Source organism: Anabrus simplex, chromosome 1 (assembly GCF_040414725.1).
Source record: "Anabrus simplex isolate iqAnaSimp1 chromosome 1, ASM4041472v1, whole genome shotgun sequence".
In the NCBI taxonomy this organism is placed as follows: Eukaryota; Metazoa; Arthropoda; class Insecta; order Orthoptera; family Tettigoniidae; genus Anabrus; species Anabrus simplex.
The window spans coordinates 1,402,107,026-1,402,125,404 of NC_090265.1; positions in this window are offsets into that span (position 1 = coordinate 1,402,107,026).

The following is an 18,379-nucleotide window of genomic DNA, read 5'->3' on the forward strand; positions in this document are numbered from 1 at the left end:
ATCTCTAACAATGACATACTCGAAACAATGACAATAAGAAGTCCGTTAAATATTAAATTAAATTCACATATAGTTATAATAGTAGTTAGTCCATGTGAAGAATTTAAAATAAGTCTTTACATTAACTTTAAATCAATGAATGATAACGATATTTAAAATATAATGCATGAAAATCTTACAAAAAGTGACTTGAAATACTATGAAAATCATGGCTTGAGAATTATGACTTGAAATAAAACTTGAAAATGTATGACTTAAAATATATGTATTTGAAATATATGGCTTGAATATATATATATATATATATATATATATATATGAACTAGCTGATGTACCCGCGCTTCCCTACGGAATTCTACATTGTATACTTAATTCTAAGTTAGGTAGTGTACACGTTGTGAGCAATATTGTATTAAATTGCATAGCTCTTAACGTTACCCTAGAAACGCGACGGGGAAGTTACCAAATGTCTCTTTTCATATGAAGACTATTTTAGGAAATTTTCATTGTAACGGTCGGCCCGCTTGCCTACCATCAGTCACAGTCAAGTTTGGAAGTTTTCATTATAATTTGTAGGCAGTCACTCTCCACCTGCCTTTTTACATCCTCAGAAAGACTGTCTTAGTAGTTTTCCCAACTGAAATGAACATAGGTCATTACAATGACGTCAGTGAGAATGACACGACTAAAAGCAATACTTTCATATGAAATACTCGATCAAATGAGAAACCACACATTTTCTCACTTTCAACAAACAGTAGGCCTACTACGCTGCTGATCTAACAGTCCAAAGTTCCAGAGCTTGAAAACTCATCGTCTTTTTTCGGCGGCGGAGGGGGGGGGGGATCGATAATGGAGAGTCCCAGGCCAAAAACTCTGCTCTTTTACTGATCTGTTTCCTAGGAGTACCCGATGAATCGAAAAATCTCAATTCACTACACTGGCGGCGGAAGGAACTATCTGATTTGGCGGCAAATTCTTCCTCCAAACCAAAGGAGAAAACACTGTTCACTGCTAATTTGGAATAAAATGAATGTAGAATTTAATACAAGTGAAGGGGAATAATCTTCCATAAGGAACAGCTATTTTCATGGTTGAATTTTAAGTTATTTAGTGAATTGCAATGCTATAATTTGGAATAGGCCTAAATTTTAATTCTAGACCAGATCATACTACTACTACTACTACTACTACTACTACTACTACTACTACGTGAACCTTTGCCTTAAATGTGCACACTGCTCATTCAAAACTGCGCGTTAGATTTGGGATCGAATAGCTGGAATACTATGATGCTAGTTGCTTTACGTCGCACCGATACAGATAGGTCTTATGGTGACGATGGGACAGGAAAGGGCTAGGAGTGGAAAGGAAGCGGCCGTGGCCTTAATTAAGGTACATCCCCAGCATTCGCCTGGTGTGAAAATGGGTGACACGGAAAACCATATTCAGGGCTGCCGACAGTAATACTATGACGAACCACTGTGTTACGTACCAGCAGTATCAGGAAATGTATGAACCAGATTAATGGCATGGTAAAGATGGAAGTTTTGTAACTCCCCAGCTATTTCCTGCCAATATTCAGTCACACTGTTATACTCGGTACGCAGCAGTAATCCCTTCTAACGGAGTTCATGGCAGCATAAGAGACAAAGAATATCACAACAAACAATGGTCAATGTAATGTTATTGTTGATCAATTTTAAGAGCTTTCGATATTGTAGGCATTCACATTTAGTTTTCTTCCGACTCTGAAATACCACTCTTATCATAATAAAACTGAATAAAACAAAATGATTTGAAATTGTATTCTCTCTAACTTTTGTTATGTAGTAATTTTTGATAGGGCCAATAACATAGGAACTTAAAAATTAAATATTTGATGTATACTTTAATCCTTTAATGCATTCCCCTAAACTACAATTTCATCCAGGGTGAATAACATTTTTATAGCTTAGACCATACTGTAGTTTCTTATTCCCAGACTCTATATACTGCTTTTCATTAAATTCTGTTCACCCATGTTCTCGTGGCTCGGCGCTGATACGGACTTAACAACACAAATACAAACTCGCGAATATCTCTGTTATCATAGCCGGTACGATAAAAATGTATAAGACATGAATGATCGAAAAGTCAATTTTATAGAACTTTAGTTATGTAATACTTATGGATAGGACCACTAATAATATAAATATTTGAAAATTACATTTCAGGCCTTCCTATAAACTACCATTTCACTCAGCGTGAACAAAATAATTTATAGCCTAGATTGTAGTGGTTCATCCCCCGGCTTTATATACCGATTTTCATTAAATTCCCTTTAGCCATTTTCTCGTGATGCGTGTACAGACAGACAGACAGACAGACAGACAGACAGACAGACAGACAGACAGACAGACAGACAGACAGACAGACAGACAGACATTACGGAAAAGTAAAATGTGCATTTTCTTGTTACTGTGGACATGACCGATACAGAAATACCATTCTTTTCAAATTCTGAGCAATGTACAGACAAAACTCTTTATTTTCTATATATTATATAGATTTGAAATATATGACTTGGTGACTTATGGCCTCCTTCGCCCGTGGTTCAAAACCAAAATCCTCACATCAATACCAACATTCGCTTCCAGGTTGTTACCAGCTAAACAAATATAAAATCAATGGCAGTAACATTCAGATATTCATTAAGATATGAAAGAAGTTTTTCCCTCTACCGAATCGCGTAGTTAAATGTAAATGTGGATATCGTGAAATTGAAATGGCTCATTTTGAAGATATAACACGCAAAAATGACATCATCTCAAAGTAATAAAATAATTATACACCATCATGTGAGCAGAAATAACAATCAAATGGTGTAGGCTCGTTCCCTAGAATGAATAAAATTACATTCCCAAAATACACTTTGGTTGCATAGCCACTCTAGATCTATGGATTTGGATCACTCCGTCACGAATAGCTGTAATAAATCACCATGGCCATGCACAATACAACAATCATGATTCTGGTCACAGGATCTGGTCAGGTTTCCGTAGAATGTTCCTAAAAGAAATATAACGAGAGCAGAACTTGACACAAAGCTCCTAGTATCTATTGTGGTTCATATCAAAGATCACAATATTCTGTCACCTTCATATATTTATTCATTACTGTAAACGACCTATTCACTTTCATATGTGAAGATTCTATACTCAACATAATTCCCCTCTATCTCTATAAAACCTACATTCACAATACACACGTAGCTATCACAGTCTTCGCTCCTCCTTTAATAAAATTCATGTACTACTCTACCATAATTCTGCTGCACTACACTGAAATAAAATTCCTGCTCTACACTGCAATACAGGTACAAAATCAAGTAAATCTACGATGTATACTTTAATCATCTCGAAGATCCTAATTTAGTCTGACCAATGTAACGTCATTGAAATTAATATATTGACTGAATGACTTCCAGAGAATAAATTACATGAAGATTAACATCCCTAAATAATTTGATTTCACTCGATGACACGATATCCGTTTCATATTTCTAGATATTCTACATGTTCTGCTCATTTATGACACTAAAAGGTATGTACAAAAATTCAACATCCTGAAAGAAAGTAACTGATTATTAAATAATGAAGCAACGACTTAGCTTCATATGAACCGACAACCACCGGGGAGTAGTGTGTTGTAATCCATCCTGGGTGGTGTCCTTACGCCCCACATGTTTATTCCATCTTGTAGACACGCTCATGAATTAAGAATACTTTCACTCCCATAATAATATCATTCATTGTTATGCGTAGGCCAAGCACAAGTAAATCAAATATCAGTTAAAAACTCACAATATCACACAATCCGCGGTAAAGAAATCGTCTCAAATGCAATATTAACAGAGAATCACAGTTAATATTTATTTCTCTGATGCTAGAATTCTTGTTGTCCTACCGTACGACAGTTCGCGACCCGTTCTGTCGTCTTCACGGCGACGATACGCGTATGTATAACATGGCGGTTACGAGTGCAGATATATCAATTCTCGGCGTTCTCAAGTGATCTCAGTCGCATTCAAATTAAAATGAGGAGTAACAACAATTCGCAGTACAATCTTGCCGCGTTTATACAATTCCAGTCATGTCACATCTTGAATCCTGAGTTTCCATGCGTAGCTTCTTAAATATAAATGTTGGCTATATTATATTAATTACGGTGTGAATTCTGGAAATGGTTGCCCCTGGGGGAGGGGAGGTGTAGTGCTGTGAGAACTGCGCTGTGCCCTTCACTGACGGGTTAACGGGTGTGCGTGGTCAGAGCGCCGTAATAACGGCAGCTCCTCACTCGCCGTCAGTTCTGAAAGTTCTCGAAGTTCGTCGCTTGTATGTGTGTTGGTCCCAGGCTCTTTCGAAGGTGTCTGATTGCTCTTTCGGGAACTGCGAGCCTGGTTCCGTGTGTGTTCGTGTGGGGACATCTAGAATCGAACTAGTAGGTGCGGGCTTATCCGACACGAACGGGGCCCTGGACCACCCTATCTAACCCTAGGCACCGAGAGGCGGTAGCCGTTTGGGGCAGGGAGTGTAGATTCTCGAAGATTTCGGAGTGAGGAGAGAGAAAGCGGAGTGAGAGTCACGTACGTCCTCCGCCTCCTTGGAGTTCCTCGTACCCAGTCTCCGAGTGCGGATAATGAGGCCAAGCCCGCCAAGGCGGGGGCCTTCTGGATGGCGGTGGATATGAGGCCGGGACTCCTTCTTCTCTTCCCGCGCAATGGCCCGGTAAACAGGGCAACTGCGATGAGAGGCTGAGTGGCTCCCCGCGCAGTTGGTGCGCAGGCCGTGTAGTGGTGATTACCCCCACAACGGTTGCACCTCACAAACAGCCCACACCTATCCTGCCGGTCGCCCCAACTCAGGCTGCGGAAACACTTCAAGTGCTGTGCAGGCCGTGTAGTGGTGATCACCCCCACAACGGTTGCACCTCACAAACAGCCCACACCTATCCTGCCGGTCGCCCCAACTCAGGCAGCGGAAACACTGCAAGTGCTGCGCAGGCCTGTAGTGGTGATCACCCCAACAACGGTTGCACCTCACAAACAGCCCACACCTATCCTGCCGGTCGCCCCAACTCAGGCAGCGGAAACACTGCAAGTGCTGCGCAGGCCTGTAGTGGTGATCACCCCAACAACGGTTGCACCTCACAAACAGCCCACACCTATCCTGCCGGTCGCCCCAACTCAGGCAGCGGAAACACTTTAAGTGCTGCGCAGGCCGTGTAGTGGTGATCACCCCCACAACGGTTGCACCTCACAAGCAGCCCACACCTATCCTGCCGGTCGCCCCAACTCAGGCAGCGGAAACACTGCAAGTGCTGCCGAGGAGGACGTACATGTCTCACCTGATTGCCTACTCAGTCAACTGCTCTCCTTTGAGTAGTCCTGGGTTGCGACTGATAGACCCTCTCCTGGTGTGCCGACGTCGTCTTCTTTCTCTTGGTCCGGGGGTGGCGTCTTCATCCCGCGTGTGGGGGTGTCTTCTCGGCTGGGGAAGGAGCGCCGTCCTGGTGGCCCTTTCCCGGCCTGGTGCCACTGGAGTTGCTGGTGGTCCCGCTGTAGAGACGGCGTCTCCCTTCTCCTGGCTGACGACAGTGGCGTCGGTCTGTGCTGACACCCTACTGTGTCCCCTGTCCTGTGAGGCGCACATCGATGTCTGCACCTCGACAGAGAAGCCGGGTATGGATAGCAGCCTCTGAACGGCAGGGGGCATCCTTCTCCACTGTTGTGCTGCCGCCCGCCATCTGGGGCGCTTTACTGGATTGCGCCTGGGTGATAGGCCCTTCCTGGTAAGCTTTGGTCTGCGTCCGCTTCGTCCACTTCGTCTTAGGGCCCTCGGGACCTCGGTCTGCGTCCACCTGGCAGAGCCGAGCTGCTCGGCCTGGGTCGCACAGTCGCGGCTCCGCGGGGCGGTGCGCACCACCTGAGTGGTGGTGTCGTTGGTCTCCGGCTGGGTGGCTTGGACTAAGTCGGTGTTAACCGCCTTATTCCTCCCCTGGTCTCCCTCTCGGCCCTCCTCCTGGGGGCGCCGGCGTTCATCGCTGGCACGGCGTCCCTCCCTGATGACCTGAAACAGAGTAGAGAGCAATATCTCCACGTCATGCATCCGCTTCTGGTCGTCATGCCTGATGATGAGGCTTCCTGGTAGAAAGCTCTCGACAGACATGGTTGTCGAAATCTTCTTGCCTCCGTGAGGAAGGCGCCGCATTCTGTCGAGAACTAGGCCCCGTTCAGAAGGTTCAGGGCGCCCCGGCCTGTAGTAGACGAGCTGCGCCTCGTACTCCGTGTAGCCGTTAGGGGGTCACACCCATCCCTGTACGGCTCCATCTCCATCTCGATCTCCGGCGCCTCCTGTTCCAGCTCCGGCTCTGGTGCCAGCGTCTCCTGCTCCGTGTTGTCCTCCAGCACGTATGGATCGCGGAAAGAGATTAGCGACCATGCGCCGAGGCTGGATCCCATATTCTTCGGGGTTCATCGTCTTCACCTGGCTGGTCGTGTAGTCTTCCATCGTCGCTCCTGTAGATGCCTGAAACAGACCTTTGAAATAGCGCTGATAAATGCTAGCTGACGATACTCTTTGTGTATACGTACAGTACACAGTGTGCCGTGCTCTGTAAAGTGCACTAGCGCAGACAAATAAGCACTTTTTTGTTTGCACCAAGAAGTACAGGTGGCCTGACTAGTATTTCTAAAGTACAAATAGCCTGGCGAAGAGAGTGAGTCAGCGGGAGTCACGTACAGTATGTCCTCTCGCTGTGACTGCCAAGCTCGTCCTCCCTTTCTCTTCGATCCGAGCGCATAGCGACACCGAAGGGGAGTCGCGTGGTCCAATGGGTCTTTTGGGACGGCCGACCTGCTTTGGTCCTTTGTCCCCAGACTGCTTGTGGTTTTCCTCTTCTTGTTTCAACAGTTTAGTAGGCAACATTTCCTCATCTAGTGAGTTGTGTCGAAGTTGTTGCTCCTGGCGACTGCAGCGGCCCTTGTCTCTTTTGCTACCTATATTTATATACCGCAGGCGGGCTGACGTCGCAGTCTCGTGTGTAGCTCGCTGACTTCAAACAGGTGAGGTGGCACCACAGCCGTCTGGTCTTTGGATGACAGGGTCTCTTATTCGATTCTTGGCCGGGGGATAATTCTTTCCATTATTCATAACATTCCTGAAATTCAAAATCAAGTATTTTCTTCATCTCTTTTCACAATTCTCCCTACTGTGAAAGGTGTTTAGCTAATTATTAGAGAAACAAAGACACTTGGTGAATTCGGAAGTCGGTATTTAACAGTATTGAAATCATATCATAATTCGTTTATTTACTCGCTTTATTTATTTATTTTTATTATTATTATTTTTGTAAACTTTCTCGTCCCCAGAAGGAAAAAGACCTTTAGCATGCGTGACATCATCTCGGTTTCATAACTGTTACTCACGCAAATGGTTATCCGTAGATAAAAGCACGTATGTTGATTACTTCCTTGGTCGCTTTCGCCATATGAAGTCCAGCGTTGTCTTGAAGAAGAACATTAGGGACCACTGTGATATGAATTGACGTGTTTCTACAATGTTAAGAGTAATTGGTTGTTGAAGTTCTCTCTCCGAACACACACTCTGGGCTGTATTAACAGCTATTTCAATCCTGAGCTATTAATCCCAAACCTAGTTCTTACTAATTACAATTTAAATTACACAAATGTGTTTGAGGTTGATGACCAGGGATTGTTCAGGCCCCTAACCCGAACTATTGCGTGTTTCTGCGGTGGTTGGTAGTGTAGTGCATTGTCTGAATATGAAGAGGAAAGTGGTGTGTCAAACACAAACATTCAGTCCCAGGGCTAGAAGAATTTATCTGACGCGATTGAAGTCAACGACCCGGCCGTGAATCGAATCCGGAACTCTCTGAACCGAAGGCCTCAACTTTGAACATTCTGACAATGAGTCGGACAACAACAACAACCACAACAACATTAATAATAATATTGTGGACCTTACACCACTGCAACTGCAGTGAAGGAGTGCCTCTGAAGCACTACTTCAAAAAGGAAGCACATTCAGGACCAGGAATTAGTAAGAATAACTGGCGCAAAGAGGTCTGAAGAGCGGAGAACCGCAATTTTGAACAAGTTGAAGAAATACTGCAAATCCAGAAAGGCTGACAAGTGTTAAAATTGGTTATAATTAACCGAAGTGTCAACTAAAATAATAATAATAATAATAATAATAATAATAATAATAATAATAATAATAATAATAATAATAAATTAAACCGAGCAAGTTGTCTGCGCATTTTGGGCCGTAAAGCTGCAATCTTTAATTCGGAAGACGATGAGTTCGAGCCCCACTGTTATCAGCCCTGAGTAGGCTTGTAGTTGTCTCGAGTTTTCTATTTGCACACCAGGCATAGGCTTCAGCTTCGTGTTAATTAAGGCCACGACTGCTTCGTCCCCAGTTTATAGCCCTGTCCTGTCGGATCATTGTTATTAGACCTGTCTGTGTCGGCGTTACGAAAAACAAATAGCAATAGATAAAATGGGAACCTCCTTCCCGAAGGTATCAGAGGGTTATGCGTTATTCGCATTTTCAAGGAAGCTCTGTGGAGACATTTTATGCATCAGTAAGGTTCATATTTAAACTTGATGCTGCTACTTACTACCATTCTATTGTCACGGATGTTCTGGTAGAAGATTAGTCTAAAATTCTTACCCGATCTGTTTTTCAATTTTTATTAAATTTTATGTACTACCCCTTTTTACACGTAGGATATTGCTTTTAAGAATTTATCCTTTTATTATACCTAATTTATTTCATCTTCATTTAACCTTATCACTTATCATTCTCATATTACTATCAATTTAATTAGCATTAAATCTATTCCTGTGAAGTGATACAATGTAATATATGTATATTTCAGTGCCTGGTTACATGGAAGAGAAGGCCTGAAGGCCTTAATCTTTCCAGGTAAAATAAAATATTACTACTACTACTACTACTACTACTACTACTATAATGTATAAAATGTACAAAGAAGAATTATCTGACCTCTACAGAACTACTTCTGAAGCTATGTAGAACACTTTCTACCGAGTTATTTCTCATTTAATGGCCTGTATAAGAGCTTCCGTAGGTTGTAAGAGCTTCTTTTATACTTTACATGCTTAACTTTCCTTTAGCCTAAGGCTTCTGGCATCCATTATATGTTTCAAACTGGGGTATGGCTGCAACGCACGTCATCTTCGTATTGGATTCAACCTTCTCCCTCCCCCTCTCCATGTCTATGTGCGAGGCTTCTATATTGCGGGCATGAACCATATAAATCGGATTCTTCACGATATTGTTGGAGGAAGGTATGACGACACGAGAACAGGAATTGCTTTGTAAATCAACGTAACACTTGCAATACTTTGCCTTTTAATGAGAAAGCAAGTATCTACATAGTAAAATAAACATATCGACCTTCTTAGAATCCCAAATCATATTAGTTAAGGCAGCGTTTCGTTGAATATCTACTCGGATAGATAAGGCGAACAGTTGATCAAACTGACTGATCAGTGAGAATTAGTCAGACTTATACTAGCCTCCGTGGCTCAGACGGCAGCGCGTTGGCCTCTCACCGCTGGATACCGTGGTTCAAATCCCGGTCACTACATGTGAGATTTGTGCTGGACAAAGCGGAGGTGGGACAGGTTTTTCTCCGCGTACTCCGGTTTTCCCTGTCACCTATCATTCCAGCAACACTCTCCAATATCATTTCATAGCATCTATTATTCATTAATAATCACTTTGGGAGCGGCGACCCCATCGTACTAACAGCCTATATCTGCTTCATTCATTACATCCCTGACCCGGTCAATGACTGGAAAACAGATTGTAGGTTTTCATTTTTCAGACATATTCGTAAATAAATCGAAATTCTAACATCGCACAGGAATGTTATGTTCACCGATTTATCACCAAGGCACCTGCGGTTCAAATTCCGGCCAATTGAAGTCGTTGGACACCAGTTTTCATTCCTGATCTACATTCATAATTCAAGACGACTACAGCTACTAAAAACTTTCCTTCTGTTGGTAGAAGTGGGTGAGTGAGTGAATATACAGACAACCTCTGACACATCACCCTCACCATGAATTCAAAGTTAGAAAGTATTTTTGCAAACACTGGATTTATAAGCTTGTATTTCATTGGGAATATGTACTTTAAACTGAAGGAGATTAGTTTACATTTCCAAGAAATTACCGAAACTTCTCACTGTAAAGTATGGCACGAAGATCTTTCGAAACCTGATGTGTCACGTATTTTATTAAGTGCCTATACAAAGATACTAAATTGTCTCTTCAATTGAATTATACCATTTTTGTGCCATACTTAGTTGTTCGTTTGCAGTCACATTTAGGGATATAAATATTTCTCCGTATAACACCGATGAAAAGAAGTGTGCACGTTTTCAATTCTTGACCTACGGGAAAAAGTGTAACTCCTGATGACGCCAAATTTAAAATCGTGCACATTTCAGTAAGTCTCTTCGCCAATGCTACGCGTCTGATTGTGGAAATAGTTGGAACCTTGAATGTGACTGCCTCCGAATAACTATGTATTCGGCAGAATAGTGTAAGTTTCATTAGAAAGAAGCGACTTCGTATCGCTGCCTCGGTACTTATTAAAACACGAGATACACATTGCCATGTCCTTTCGCAAGACACCTTATTTTTATTTACCTAGATGAAAACCACCTATAGCTATCGTCATCTGCTCAGAATATATTTGAGTTGTAACTAAGTGATGCTACCTTTAATCAATTAATTCACTCTGTACTCCAAATATCAGAAATAACTTGTTACTGTTTCGGTCACAGCAAGAAAATTGAATGACTGTAGTATCGCACTTTTGAATAATAATAATAATAATAATAATAATAATAATAATAATAATAATAATAATAATAATAATAATAATAATAATAATGTTATTTTATTTTACGTCCAACTTACTACTTCTACGACCGGGCGAGTTGGCCATGGGGTTAGGGACGCGTGGCGGTGAGCTTGCATCCGGGAGATAGTGAATTCGAATCCCACTTTCGGCAGCCCTGAAGATGGTTTTCCGTGGTTTTCCATTTTCACACCAGGCAAATACTTGGGCTGTACATTAATTAAGGCCATGGCCACTTCCTTCCAACTCCTAGGCCTTTCCTATCCCATCGTCGCCATAAGTCCTATCTGTGTCGGTGTGACGTAAAGCCACTAGAAAAGAAACTACTTTTGCGGTTTTCAGAGACACCGAGGCGCCGGAATTTAATCCCGCAGGAGTTCTTTAACGTGCCAGTAAATCTACCGACACAAGGCTGACACATTTAAGCACCTTCAAATCCCATTAGACTGAGCTAGGTTCGAACCTGCGAAGTTGGACTCAGAAGGCCAGTGCTCTACCGTCTGAGCTACTCAGCCTGGCCCGCACATTTGATGATGGTTTGAGTATATCATTAGTTTAAATGTTAGCCTTCAAAGCTCAATATATCACGTTCGATCTTAGCTCAGCGTGATGTTTTTAAGAATATTTTAATTGCGCCGCTGTGTATTACTATTGACATTCCGATGATGAATACAGTTTTAATGCCCTAACGTTCCTTAAAATCATTAACAATCAACCAGAGGTCAGATATTGGACTTTCAATACTATAGCTATAGTCGTTTCTTAACCAAAATGTTATGAAACGCATTGCGTCAATTTCGATTATTAGCACTTGCACGTTGAAGCAGTGTTTCACCTTCGAGCCACTTAACTACCTGAAATGTTTAGTATACTTGTCAAAGTGGTCTTCTTGACATTTAACGAGTTACGAACGATATTAAAATGAAGAAGGTATAAGAGTGAATATCCTCAAACCAATTTCCAGTTGACGATGCAAAGCAAAAATAGGTAATGCCTACCGCGTTTCACGTTATGAAGTAAGTGCTTATTACAGATACTAAGAAATTAGTGAAGGAGAATAAGAACTCTAAATTGCTAGAGTCAAATATAAACTCGGTCTATATGTCATGTGTATTTCTTCCACGATCTGGTGTCAAAAAGTCAATGAGAAAGAAGAAAATACTGTAATTAAGAAATGTTATTTCTTTGACTGCAGATTGACAGAAGACACAGTATATCAATCAATCAATCAATCAATCAATCAATCAATCAATCAATCAATCAATCAATCAATCAATCAATCAATCAATCAATCAATCAATCAATCAATCAATCAATCAATCAATCAATCAATCAATCAATCAATCAATCAATCAATCAATCAATCAATCAATCAAAAGAGGTAATATACAAACATTTTAATGTGACGACTTTTAAAAATACAATGGAATACTGAAAAGATATGTTGCATAATCTTCTTCTTTTTCTACCGCTTTCTCAAACACCTGTAGGGTCGCGGGTGCTAACTGCGTAACACATGTGGTTTTGGCCCTATTTTACGACCGGATGCCCTTCCTGTTGCCAACCCTATATGGAGGGATGTAATCATTATTGCGTGTTTCTGTGGTGGTTGGGTAGTGTCGTATGTTTTCTGAATATGAAGATGAGAGTGTTGGGACGGACACAAAGACCCTGTCCCCGAGCCAGAAGAATTAATCAGGAGCGATTAAAATCCGCGACACTGCCGTGAATCGAACCCGGGACTCGCTGAAACGAAGGCCAGTATGCTGACCAATCAGCCAACGAGTCGGACGAAAAGTAATATTGCATAATATAACAGTTAATCCGAAATCTTTGAAACCAATATTCTCCTTAAACTTAAGTGTATATAACAATTTAAAAATTGGAAAACTTCAGAGAACGTGTAAGGAAGAACTACCAGAGTATCATCAAATAAATAGGGTTGAAGGTTGGTTTAGATAACATTCATTAAAAATATCGCAAGCAATGCTATAATGAGTGTCGCGTTTAATCAGAGCTTTGGAGACTTAGGATATCTGACAAATGAGAGACAATTCGTTAAGCTATAACGGATTAACTTTGTTATGGAACTAGAAGCAACGTTACTGAGTTGGCTTGTGAAAAGATAACGAGAATCATGCAATAACTGATAATCAACCAAATAGTCCTCAGAATTTCTAAGGAACTCCCCTCACGAGATGTGTATTTAACCTTTTCATACCTTGAGGTACTTCTATCATCTCATTGGGGTAGTACTTCAGCTGTACGTTCCGTTCGGCGATTCTAGAAGCAATTTAGAGTTCAGAGAGGTTCAATAAATGACCTGTGCAGTAAAGGGTATTTTCTATTTAAGTCCTCATACATTGATGAGAATTTCGAGCTGCAGCTAAATGCGGGAAGGGTACTTCAGGCAGTTAACTCATTGTATAAACGTAACGCAATCTACTTGAAACGTGACTGATTCAGGTAGCGGTGTAATTAAAATTGTTAGTCAATTTATATAAATTACAGTCTCCGTTTTGAAATTAAAGCTCCATTGTTTTGCTGTTAATACTTTAAAAATTTAATTCCGTTTTGTGACCTGATGGGAGAACAGATTAAAAAGAGTTCTAAATGGGGAACTTAAAATGAAATTTAAATTAGTTCTGAAGGCCATGGATACAAAATCTCATTCCTGGGTGAATCAACACTCGTACACTTTGCCTTACTCTACACTACAAATTATTACGTACTTCACTAATTGTACAAAATTCGAACTTCAAGTAAATGGATATATTCAGGAGAATCAGTTACTTAACAAAATTCTTCGCGAAGACGATGAAAACTGTTTTAAAAACACTTCGCTGATGTAAGTGACTGAGGTCATGTACATCGCTAGGAAAATATTTCATCGTACCAAAACTGAAAGATTTTCAATTCGTTACACAAATTTATTATTTCATAAATTAAAACTAGTTTGGCTTCTCTATTAATTATGTTGATTCACACAGAAGCCGAGAACACTCATCACAAAGGTTTTCTCCAACTCAGTAAGTTTCGTTAGAAGTATCGGATGTTGAATGGCTATTACGACGCAGAATATCCCCTAAAGATGACTGCAAATGGAAACGAAACTGCACTAATTGAATTGTATTGTACGAAAAACCAAGGGAAGCGAATGAGTAGAAGACATGCAGTCAGGAATCAAGCTATTGTGAAGTCAGACTATTTTAAGAAGGCTGATGTCAAAGTTTTGTATCACAAAACATCATGAAGGTCTATCGAATAGGGATGTCTTTAGACGAGTAAGACTGCAGTGGTCTTCGTTTTGTATAATCAGCAACGAATTTCTTACTATTGTCGGATTAGCCTATTATTATGAAGTGCCAAAGTGTTTATACTAATATTCATTTGTCGCAATACCTTTCCTATACAGTTTTGCAACCGACTTTATCCCATCGAGCAATATGTACTTGGCTCTTGTTTTGACATAATTGTACTAAGGATAATGAAACCTCACTGTAGATAACTTAACTTTCGAACCCTGTATGTAAATTGACTGAGAAATCAACTTCCATAGAAGAAGGATATCATGAACGAAATTATTTTCTTAATCTTAGCATCCAATATAAAATAAACGAGACCTCTCCCCTTCACGGTATATGTTTCAACTACATGCTTAATTGAAGCTTCACATTTGTCACGAACTTGTGGGGAAAATGTGACATTCTCTACCTGAACACTTTATCAGCGGTAGTGCTTGGCAAATGGATTCAAGGCTAACATTTTTCAATCTTATTTCTTCCTCTTTAATATGTCGGAACGTCTGTTTGTGACACTTGCTACGTTCCACTATGTTTTACCACCGCTGTTCCATTTCCACAATATTCGGTTTTACATATGGAGTTCATCTTAATTCAAAGGTTATAAAATGTATTCGTATGCAGCTTTTCATGGTAGTCTATTTTAATTTTATGCAAAACAAGCTTCTTATTCTTTTCTTTGAAACTTTCTCTCCTCCTTAGTCAGTTTACAGCTCAGGGTTGGTTTTGCCCTCAGACTCAAGGAGGGATCCCACCTCTACCGCCTCAAGTGTAGTGTCCTGGAGCGTGAGACATTTGGTCGGGGATTCAACTGGGGCTGAGGAGCAATACCTCGCTCAGGCAGCCTCTCCCGCTAAGCTGAACAGGAGCCTTGTTCGGGATGAGAGTATTGGAACGGTTAGATAAGGAAGAGGGCGTGGCGGCCGGCATTTATCTGGAGACGAAGTGGGAAACCACGGTAAAACACTTCTAGGATGGCTAAGGTGCGAGTTGAACTCCTTTTTACTCAGCTGACCTCCCGAGGCTGAGTGAACCACGTTCCAGTCATCGTACAACGATTCAAATTTCGTAGCAGAGCCGGGAATCTAACCCGGCCCTCTGCGGGTGCCAAGTACAGGCTTTTTATAAATGGCGTAATATTTCGCTTATGCCCTATAATTGTGTACTGGCCACATATATAAAAGAAAAAGTTGGGATTCTTCACACATTTTCGGCTCCGAACATCAATGCCACTTGCCATTTTGACACAAACTAACTCACTTATTCACTCAACCGACTTCAAGTGCACGTTGTAACTTGTGGACAAAGGCGCGACACACGTTCTCAGATTCTCCTCTTAGACTACGGAGAAACGCGATCATGGCGTTTTTACCCTGTCTGACGTTGCGCATGCAACTGTTCAAATTGTTCCTCCGGTGTTCCTGTATGATTACCTACTCCCCTCCAAAACAGAGCACATACAATATTTTATCTCAGACAGGTCCATATCTGCATTTCATACAACAAATCCAAACCTCATTTACCACAACAAATCTCCATTAGCATAAACATGACGGGCTTGTGACAAATCTGTACGTGATAAGAAACAACTGGTATAATTTTTGCCATAACGATACTAAACGTAACATATGTCACATACAATTACTTTGCTGAAAAATCTTCGCAGGCCGGTGTAATTCATTTGACGTACGAAATTAGGATGTATTTTACAGGTTCAGCCGACACTGTACACTCTAAAATGTAAAACATTGAATTATAACTTTCAGTTTAAAACGGTAGTGAAGCACGGGTATTTTGCTAGTATGGTTAAATAGCTAAGTCCGTAGACTTGCAAGGAAGGAGGGATTTGAAAGGAAATATCAAAATCAGAACTCAACTTCTCCCCACTGTTGAGGATGTTGATCGAGTACTGTAGAGTGGGATAACGATCCACCACCACTATAATAAGATGGAGCCATCTAAACTTCTTCCATCGCAACCAGTTCGGTGTGAACGCTGCTTAACTTACAACAGCCACAACACCTCCTAGTTCAAAGAAGAAGATCCAGTGCCATTCGGCACAACACCACCGCATCTCCAGATGTCCTAATATAGCTCAGCCACCTCCTACAAATCCTGTGGTGAGCCTCATGCAACTTATCCAAGGAGCTCCAAGCCCGCCACACCAAACCCGCTAATGAACCTGACTTCGTCGAACCATTACGTACCACTGACGCTCCCACTTTCACCAGCCGGTCATGGTTTCGCCCCCAACCGTTGAAGATATAATAAGATTCATTACCTTGACTCTATATATTATTCAACCATTCCATCGTTCAATTTTTCTTGCCCGGTTACTAGCAATACTAATAAGACATTGAATCGTCACTACCAAACATCAAATTTGGAATTAAAAACACAGTTCTCAATCACACAACTGGAAACATTAAAACATCTACACTCCCTCAGACTCTGCCCCAACTTTATTATTCAAAATCCTAGTACCCTCCCCCAACCACAATCCCCTGCCCATTTACGTCACCAACTCCGTAACAATAAACCAAAAGTGAATAAAATGAAATAAAATGAATTGATTCATTACTAAATTAAGCTGATAAAATACAATAAACGCATTAGCCGTCTCCTCACTGTACACATCCTCAATTATTCAATTCTCCAGAACCTTCCCGAATATCCTGGCCAGAGAGAGGGCGTCATTCTCTAGATGGCCCGCCTTCCCCCTTCAGGGTGGAGAGTGAAAACTTGTTAAGTAAGTAACTAAACAAATGGCGCGGGTCCATGGTAGAAATGACAGGAGGGTTGAACTGTCATAAAGAAGTGGAATATTGACTGACAGTTCCTACCTTATCTCCTGCAAACTGGAGCTGTCAGGTTACAAATTCCCTCAAGATTCACTCGGCGAAGAACGGCTTTACGGTGCGCATAGGTCCGGTTTATGATTTCGAGTAGGCTATGTGAGAATGGTCCAGTCAAACACATAATGACATCACTGAGTCACGTGACGTAGAACGAGGCAAAAGGTTTAAACGTGAAAATACATGAAAGACAGTTACACCTTGTCTCTCTCACAGCCAATCACAGAAATACGGTTAGAAACGTGCCGTTATATAATGACGGGATCAAATGTACAGAGCAAAGACGGATATTCACAGCAGAATGAACAGTAGAAGTAAGTGTTCATCACAACAAATAGAGCAAAATTGGAAAAATTGTATCCAAAATAACGGTTAAGGAAATCTATATATATAAAATAAGAGTTTTGTCTGTACATTGCTCAGAATTTGAAAAGAATTGTATTTCGGTATCGGTTATGTCCACTGTAACAAGCAAATGCACTTTTTACTTTTCCGTAATGTCTGTCTGTCTGTCTGTCTGTCTGTCTGTCTGTCTGTCTGTCTGTCTGTCTGTCTGTCTGTCTGTCTGTCTGTCTGTCTGTCTGTCTGTCTGTCTGTCTGTCTGTCTGTCTGTCTGTCTGTCTGTCTGTACACGCATAACTGCAAAATGGCTAGAGAGAATTTAATGAAAATCGGTATGCAAAGTCGAGGTATACGTCGCTACAATCTAGGCCGTAAATAATTTTATTCACGCTGATGGAAATTGTAGTTTAGGGGAAGGCCTAAAATTTCATTCTTAAATATTTACATTATTAGTGGTCCTATCTCATTGAAAAGTGGCATGCAGAGTCGGAGAATGAGCCACTACAATCGAGGCTATAAATAATTCAATTCACCTTGAGTGAAATGGTAGTTTAGTGGAAGGCCTAAAATTTAATTCTCATATATTTATATTATTAGTGGTCGTATCCATAAATACTACATAACCAAAGTTGTATAGAATTACATTTCCGACCATTTATGTCTTATACATTTTTACCGTACCGGCTATGATAACACAGATATTCATGAATTTGTATTTTTGTTGCTAAGTCCATATCATTGCCAAGCCACGAGAAAATGGGTTAACAGAATTTAATGAAAATCGGTATATAGAGTCGGGGAATAAGAAACTACAGTCTAAACTATAAACAATTGTATTCACCCTGGATGAAATTGTAGTTTAGGGGACGTTGTTATTTGTCCTATCGAAATACACTATATAACAAAAGTTATAGAG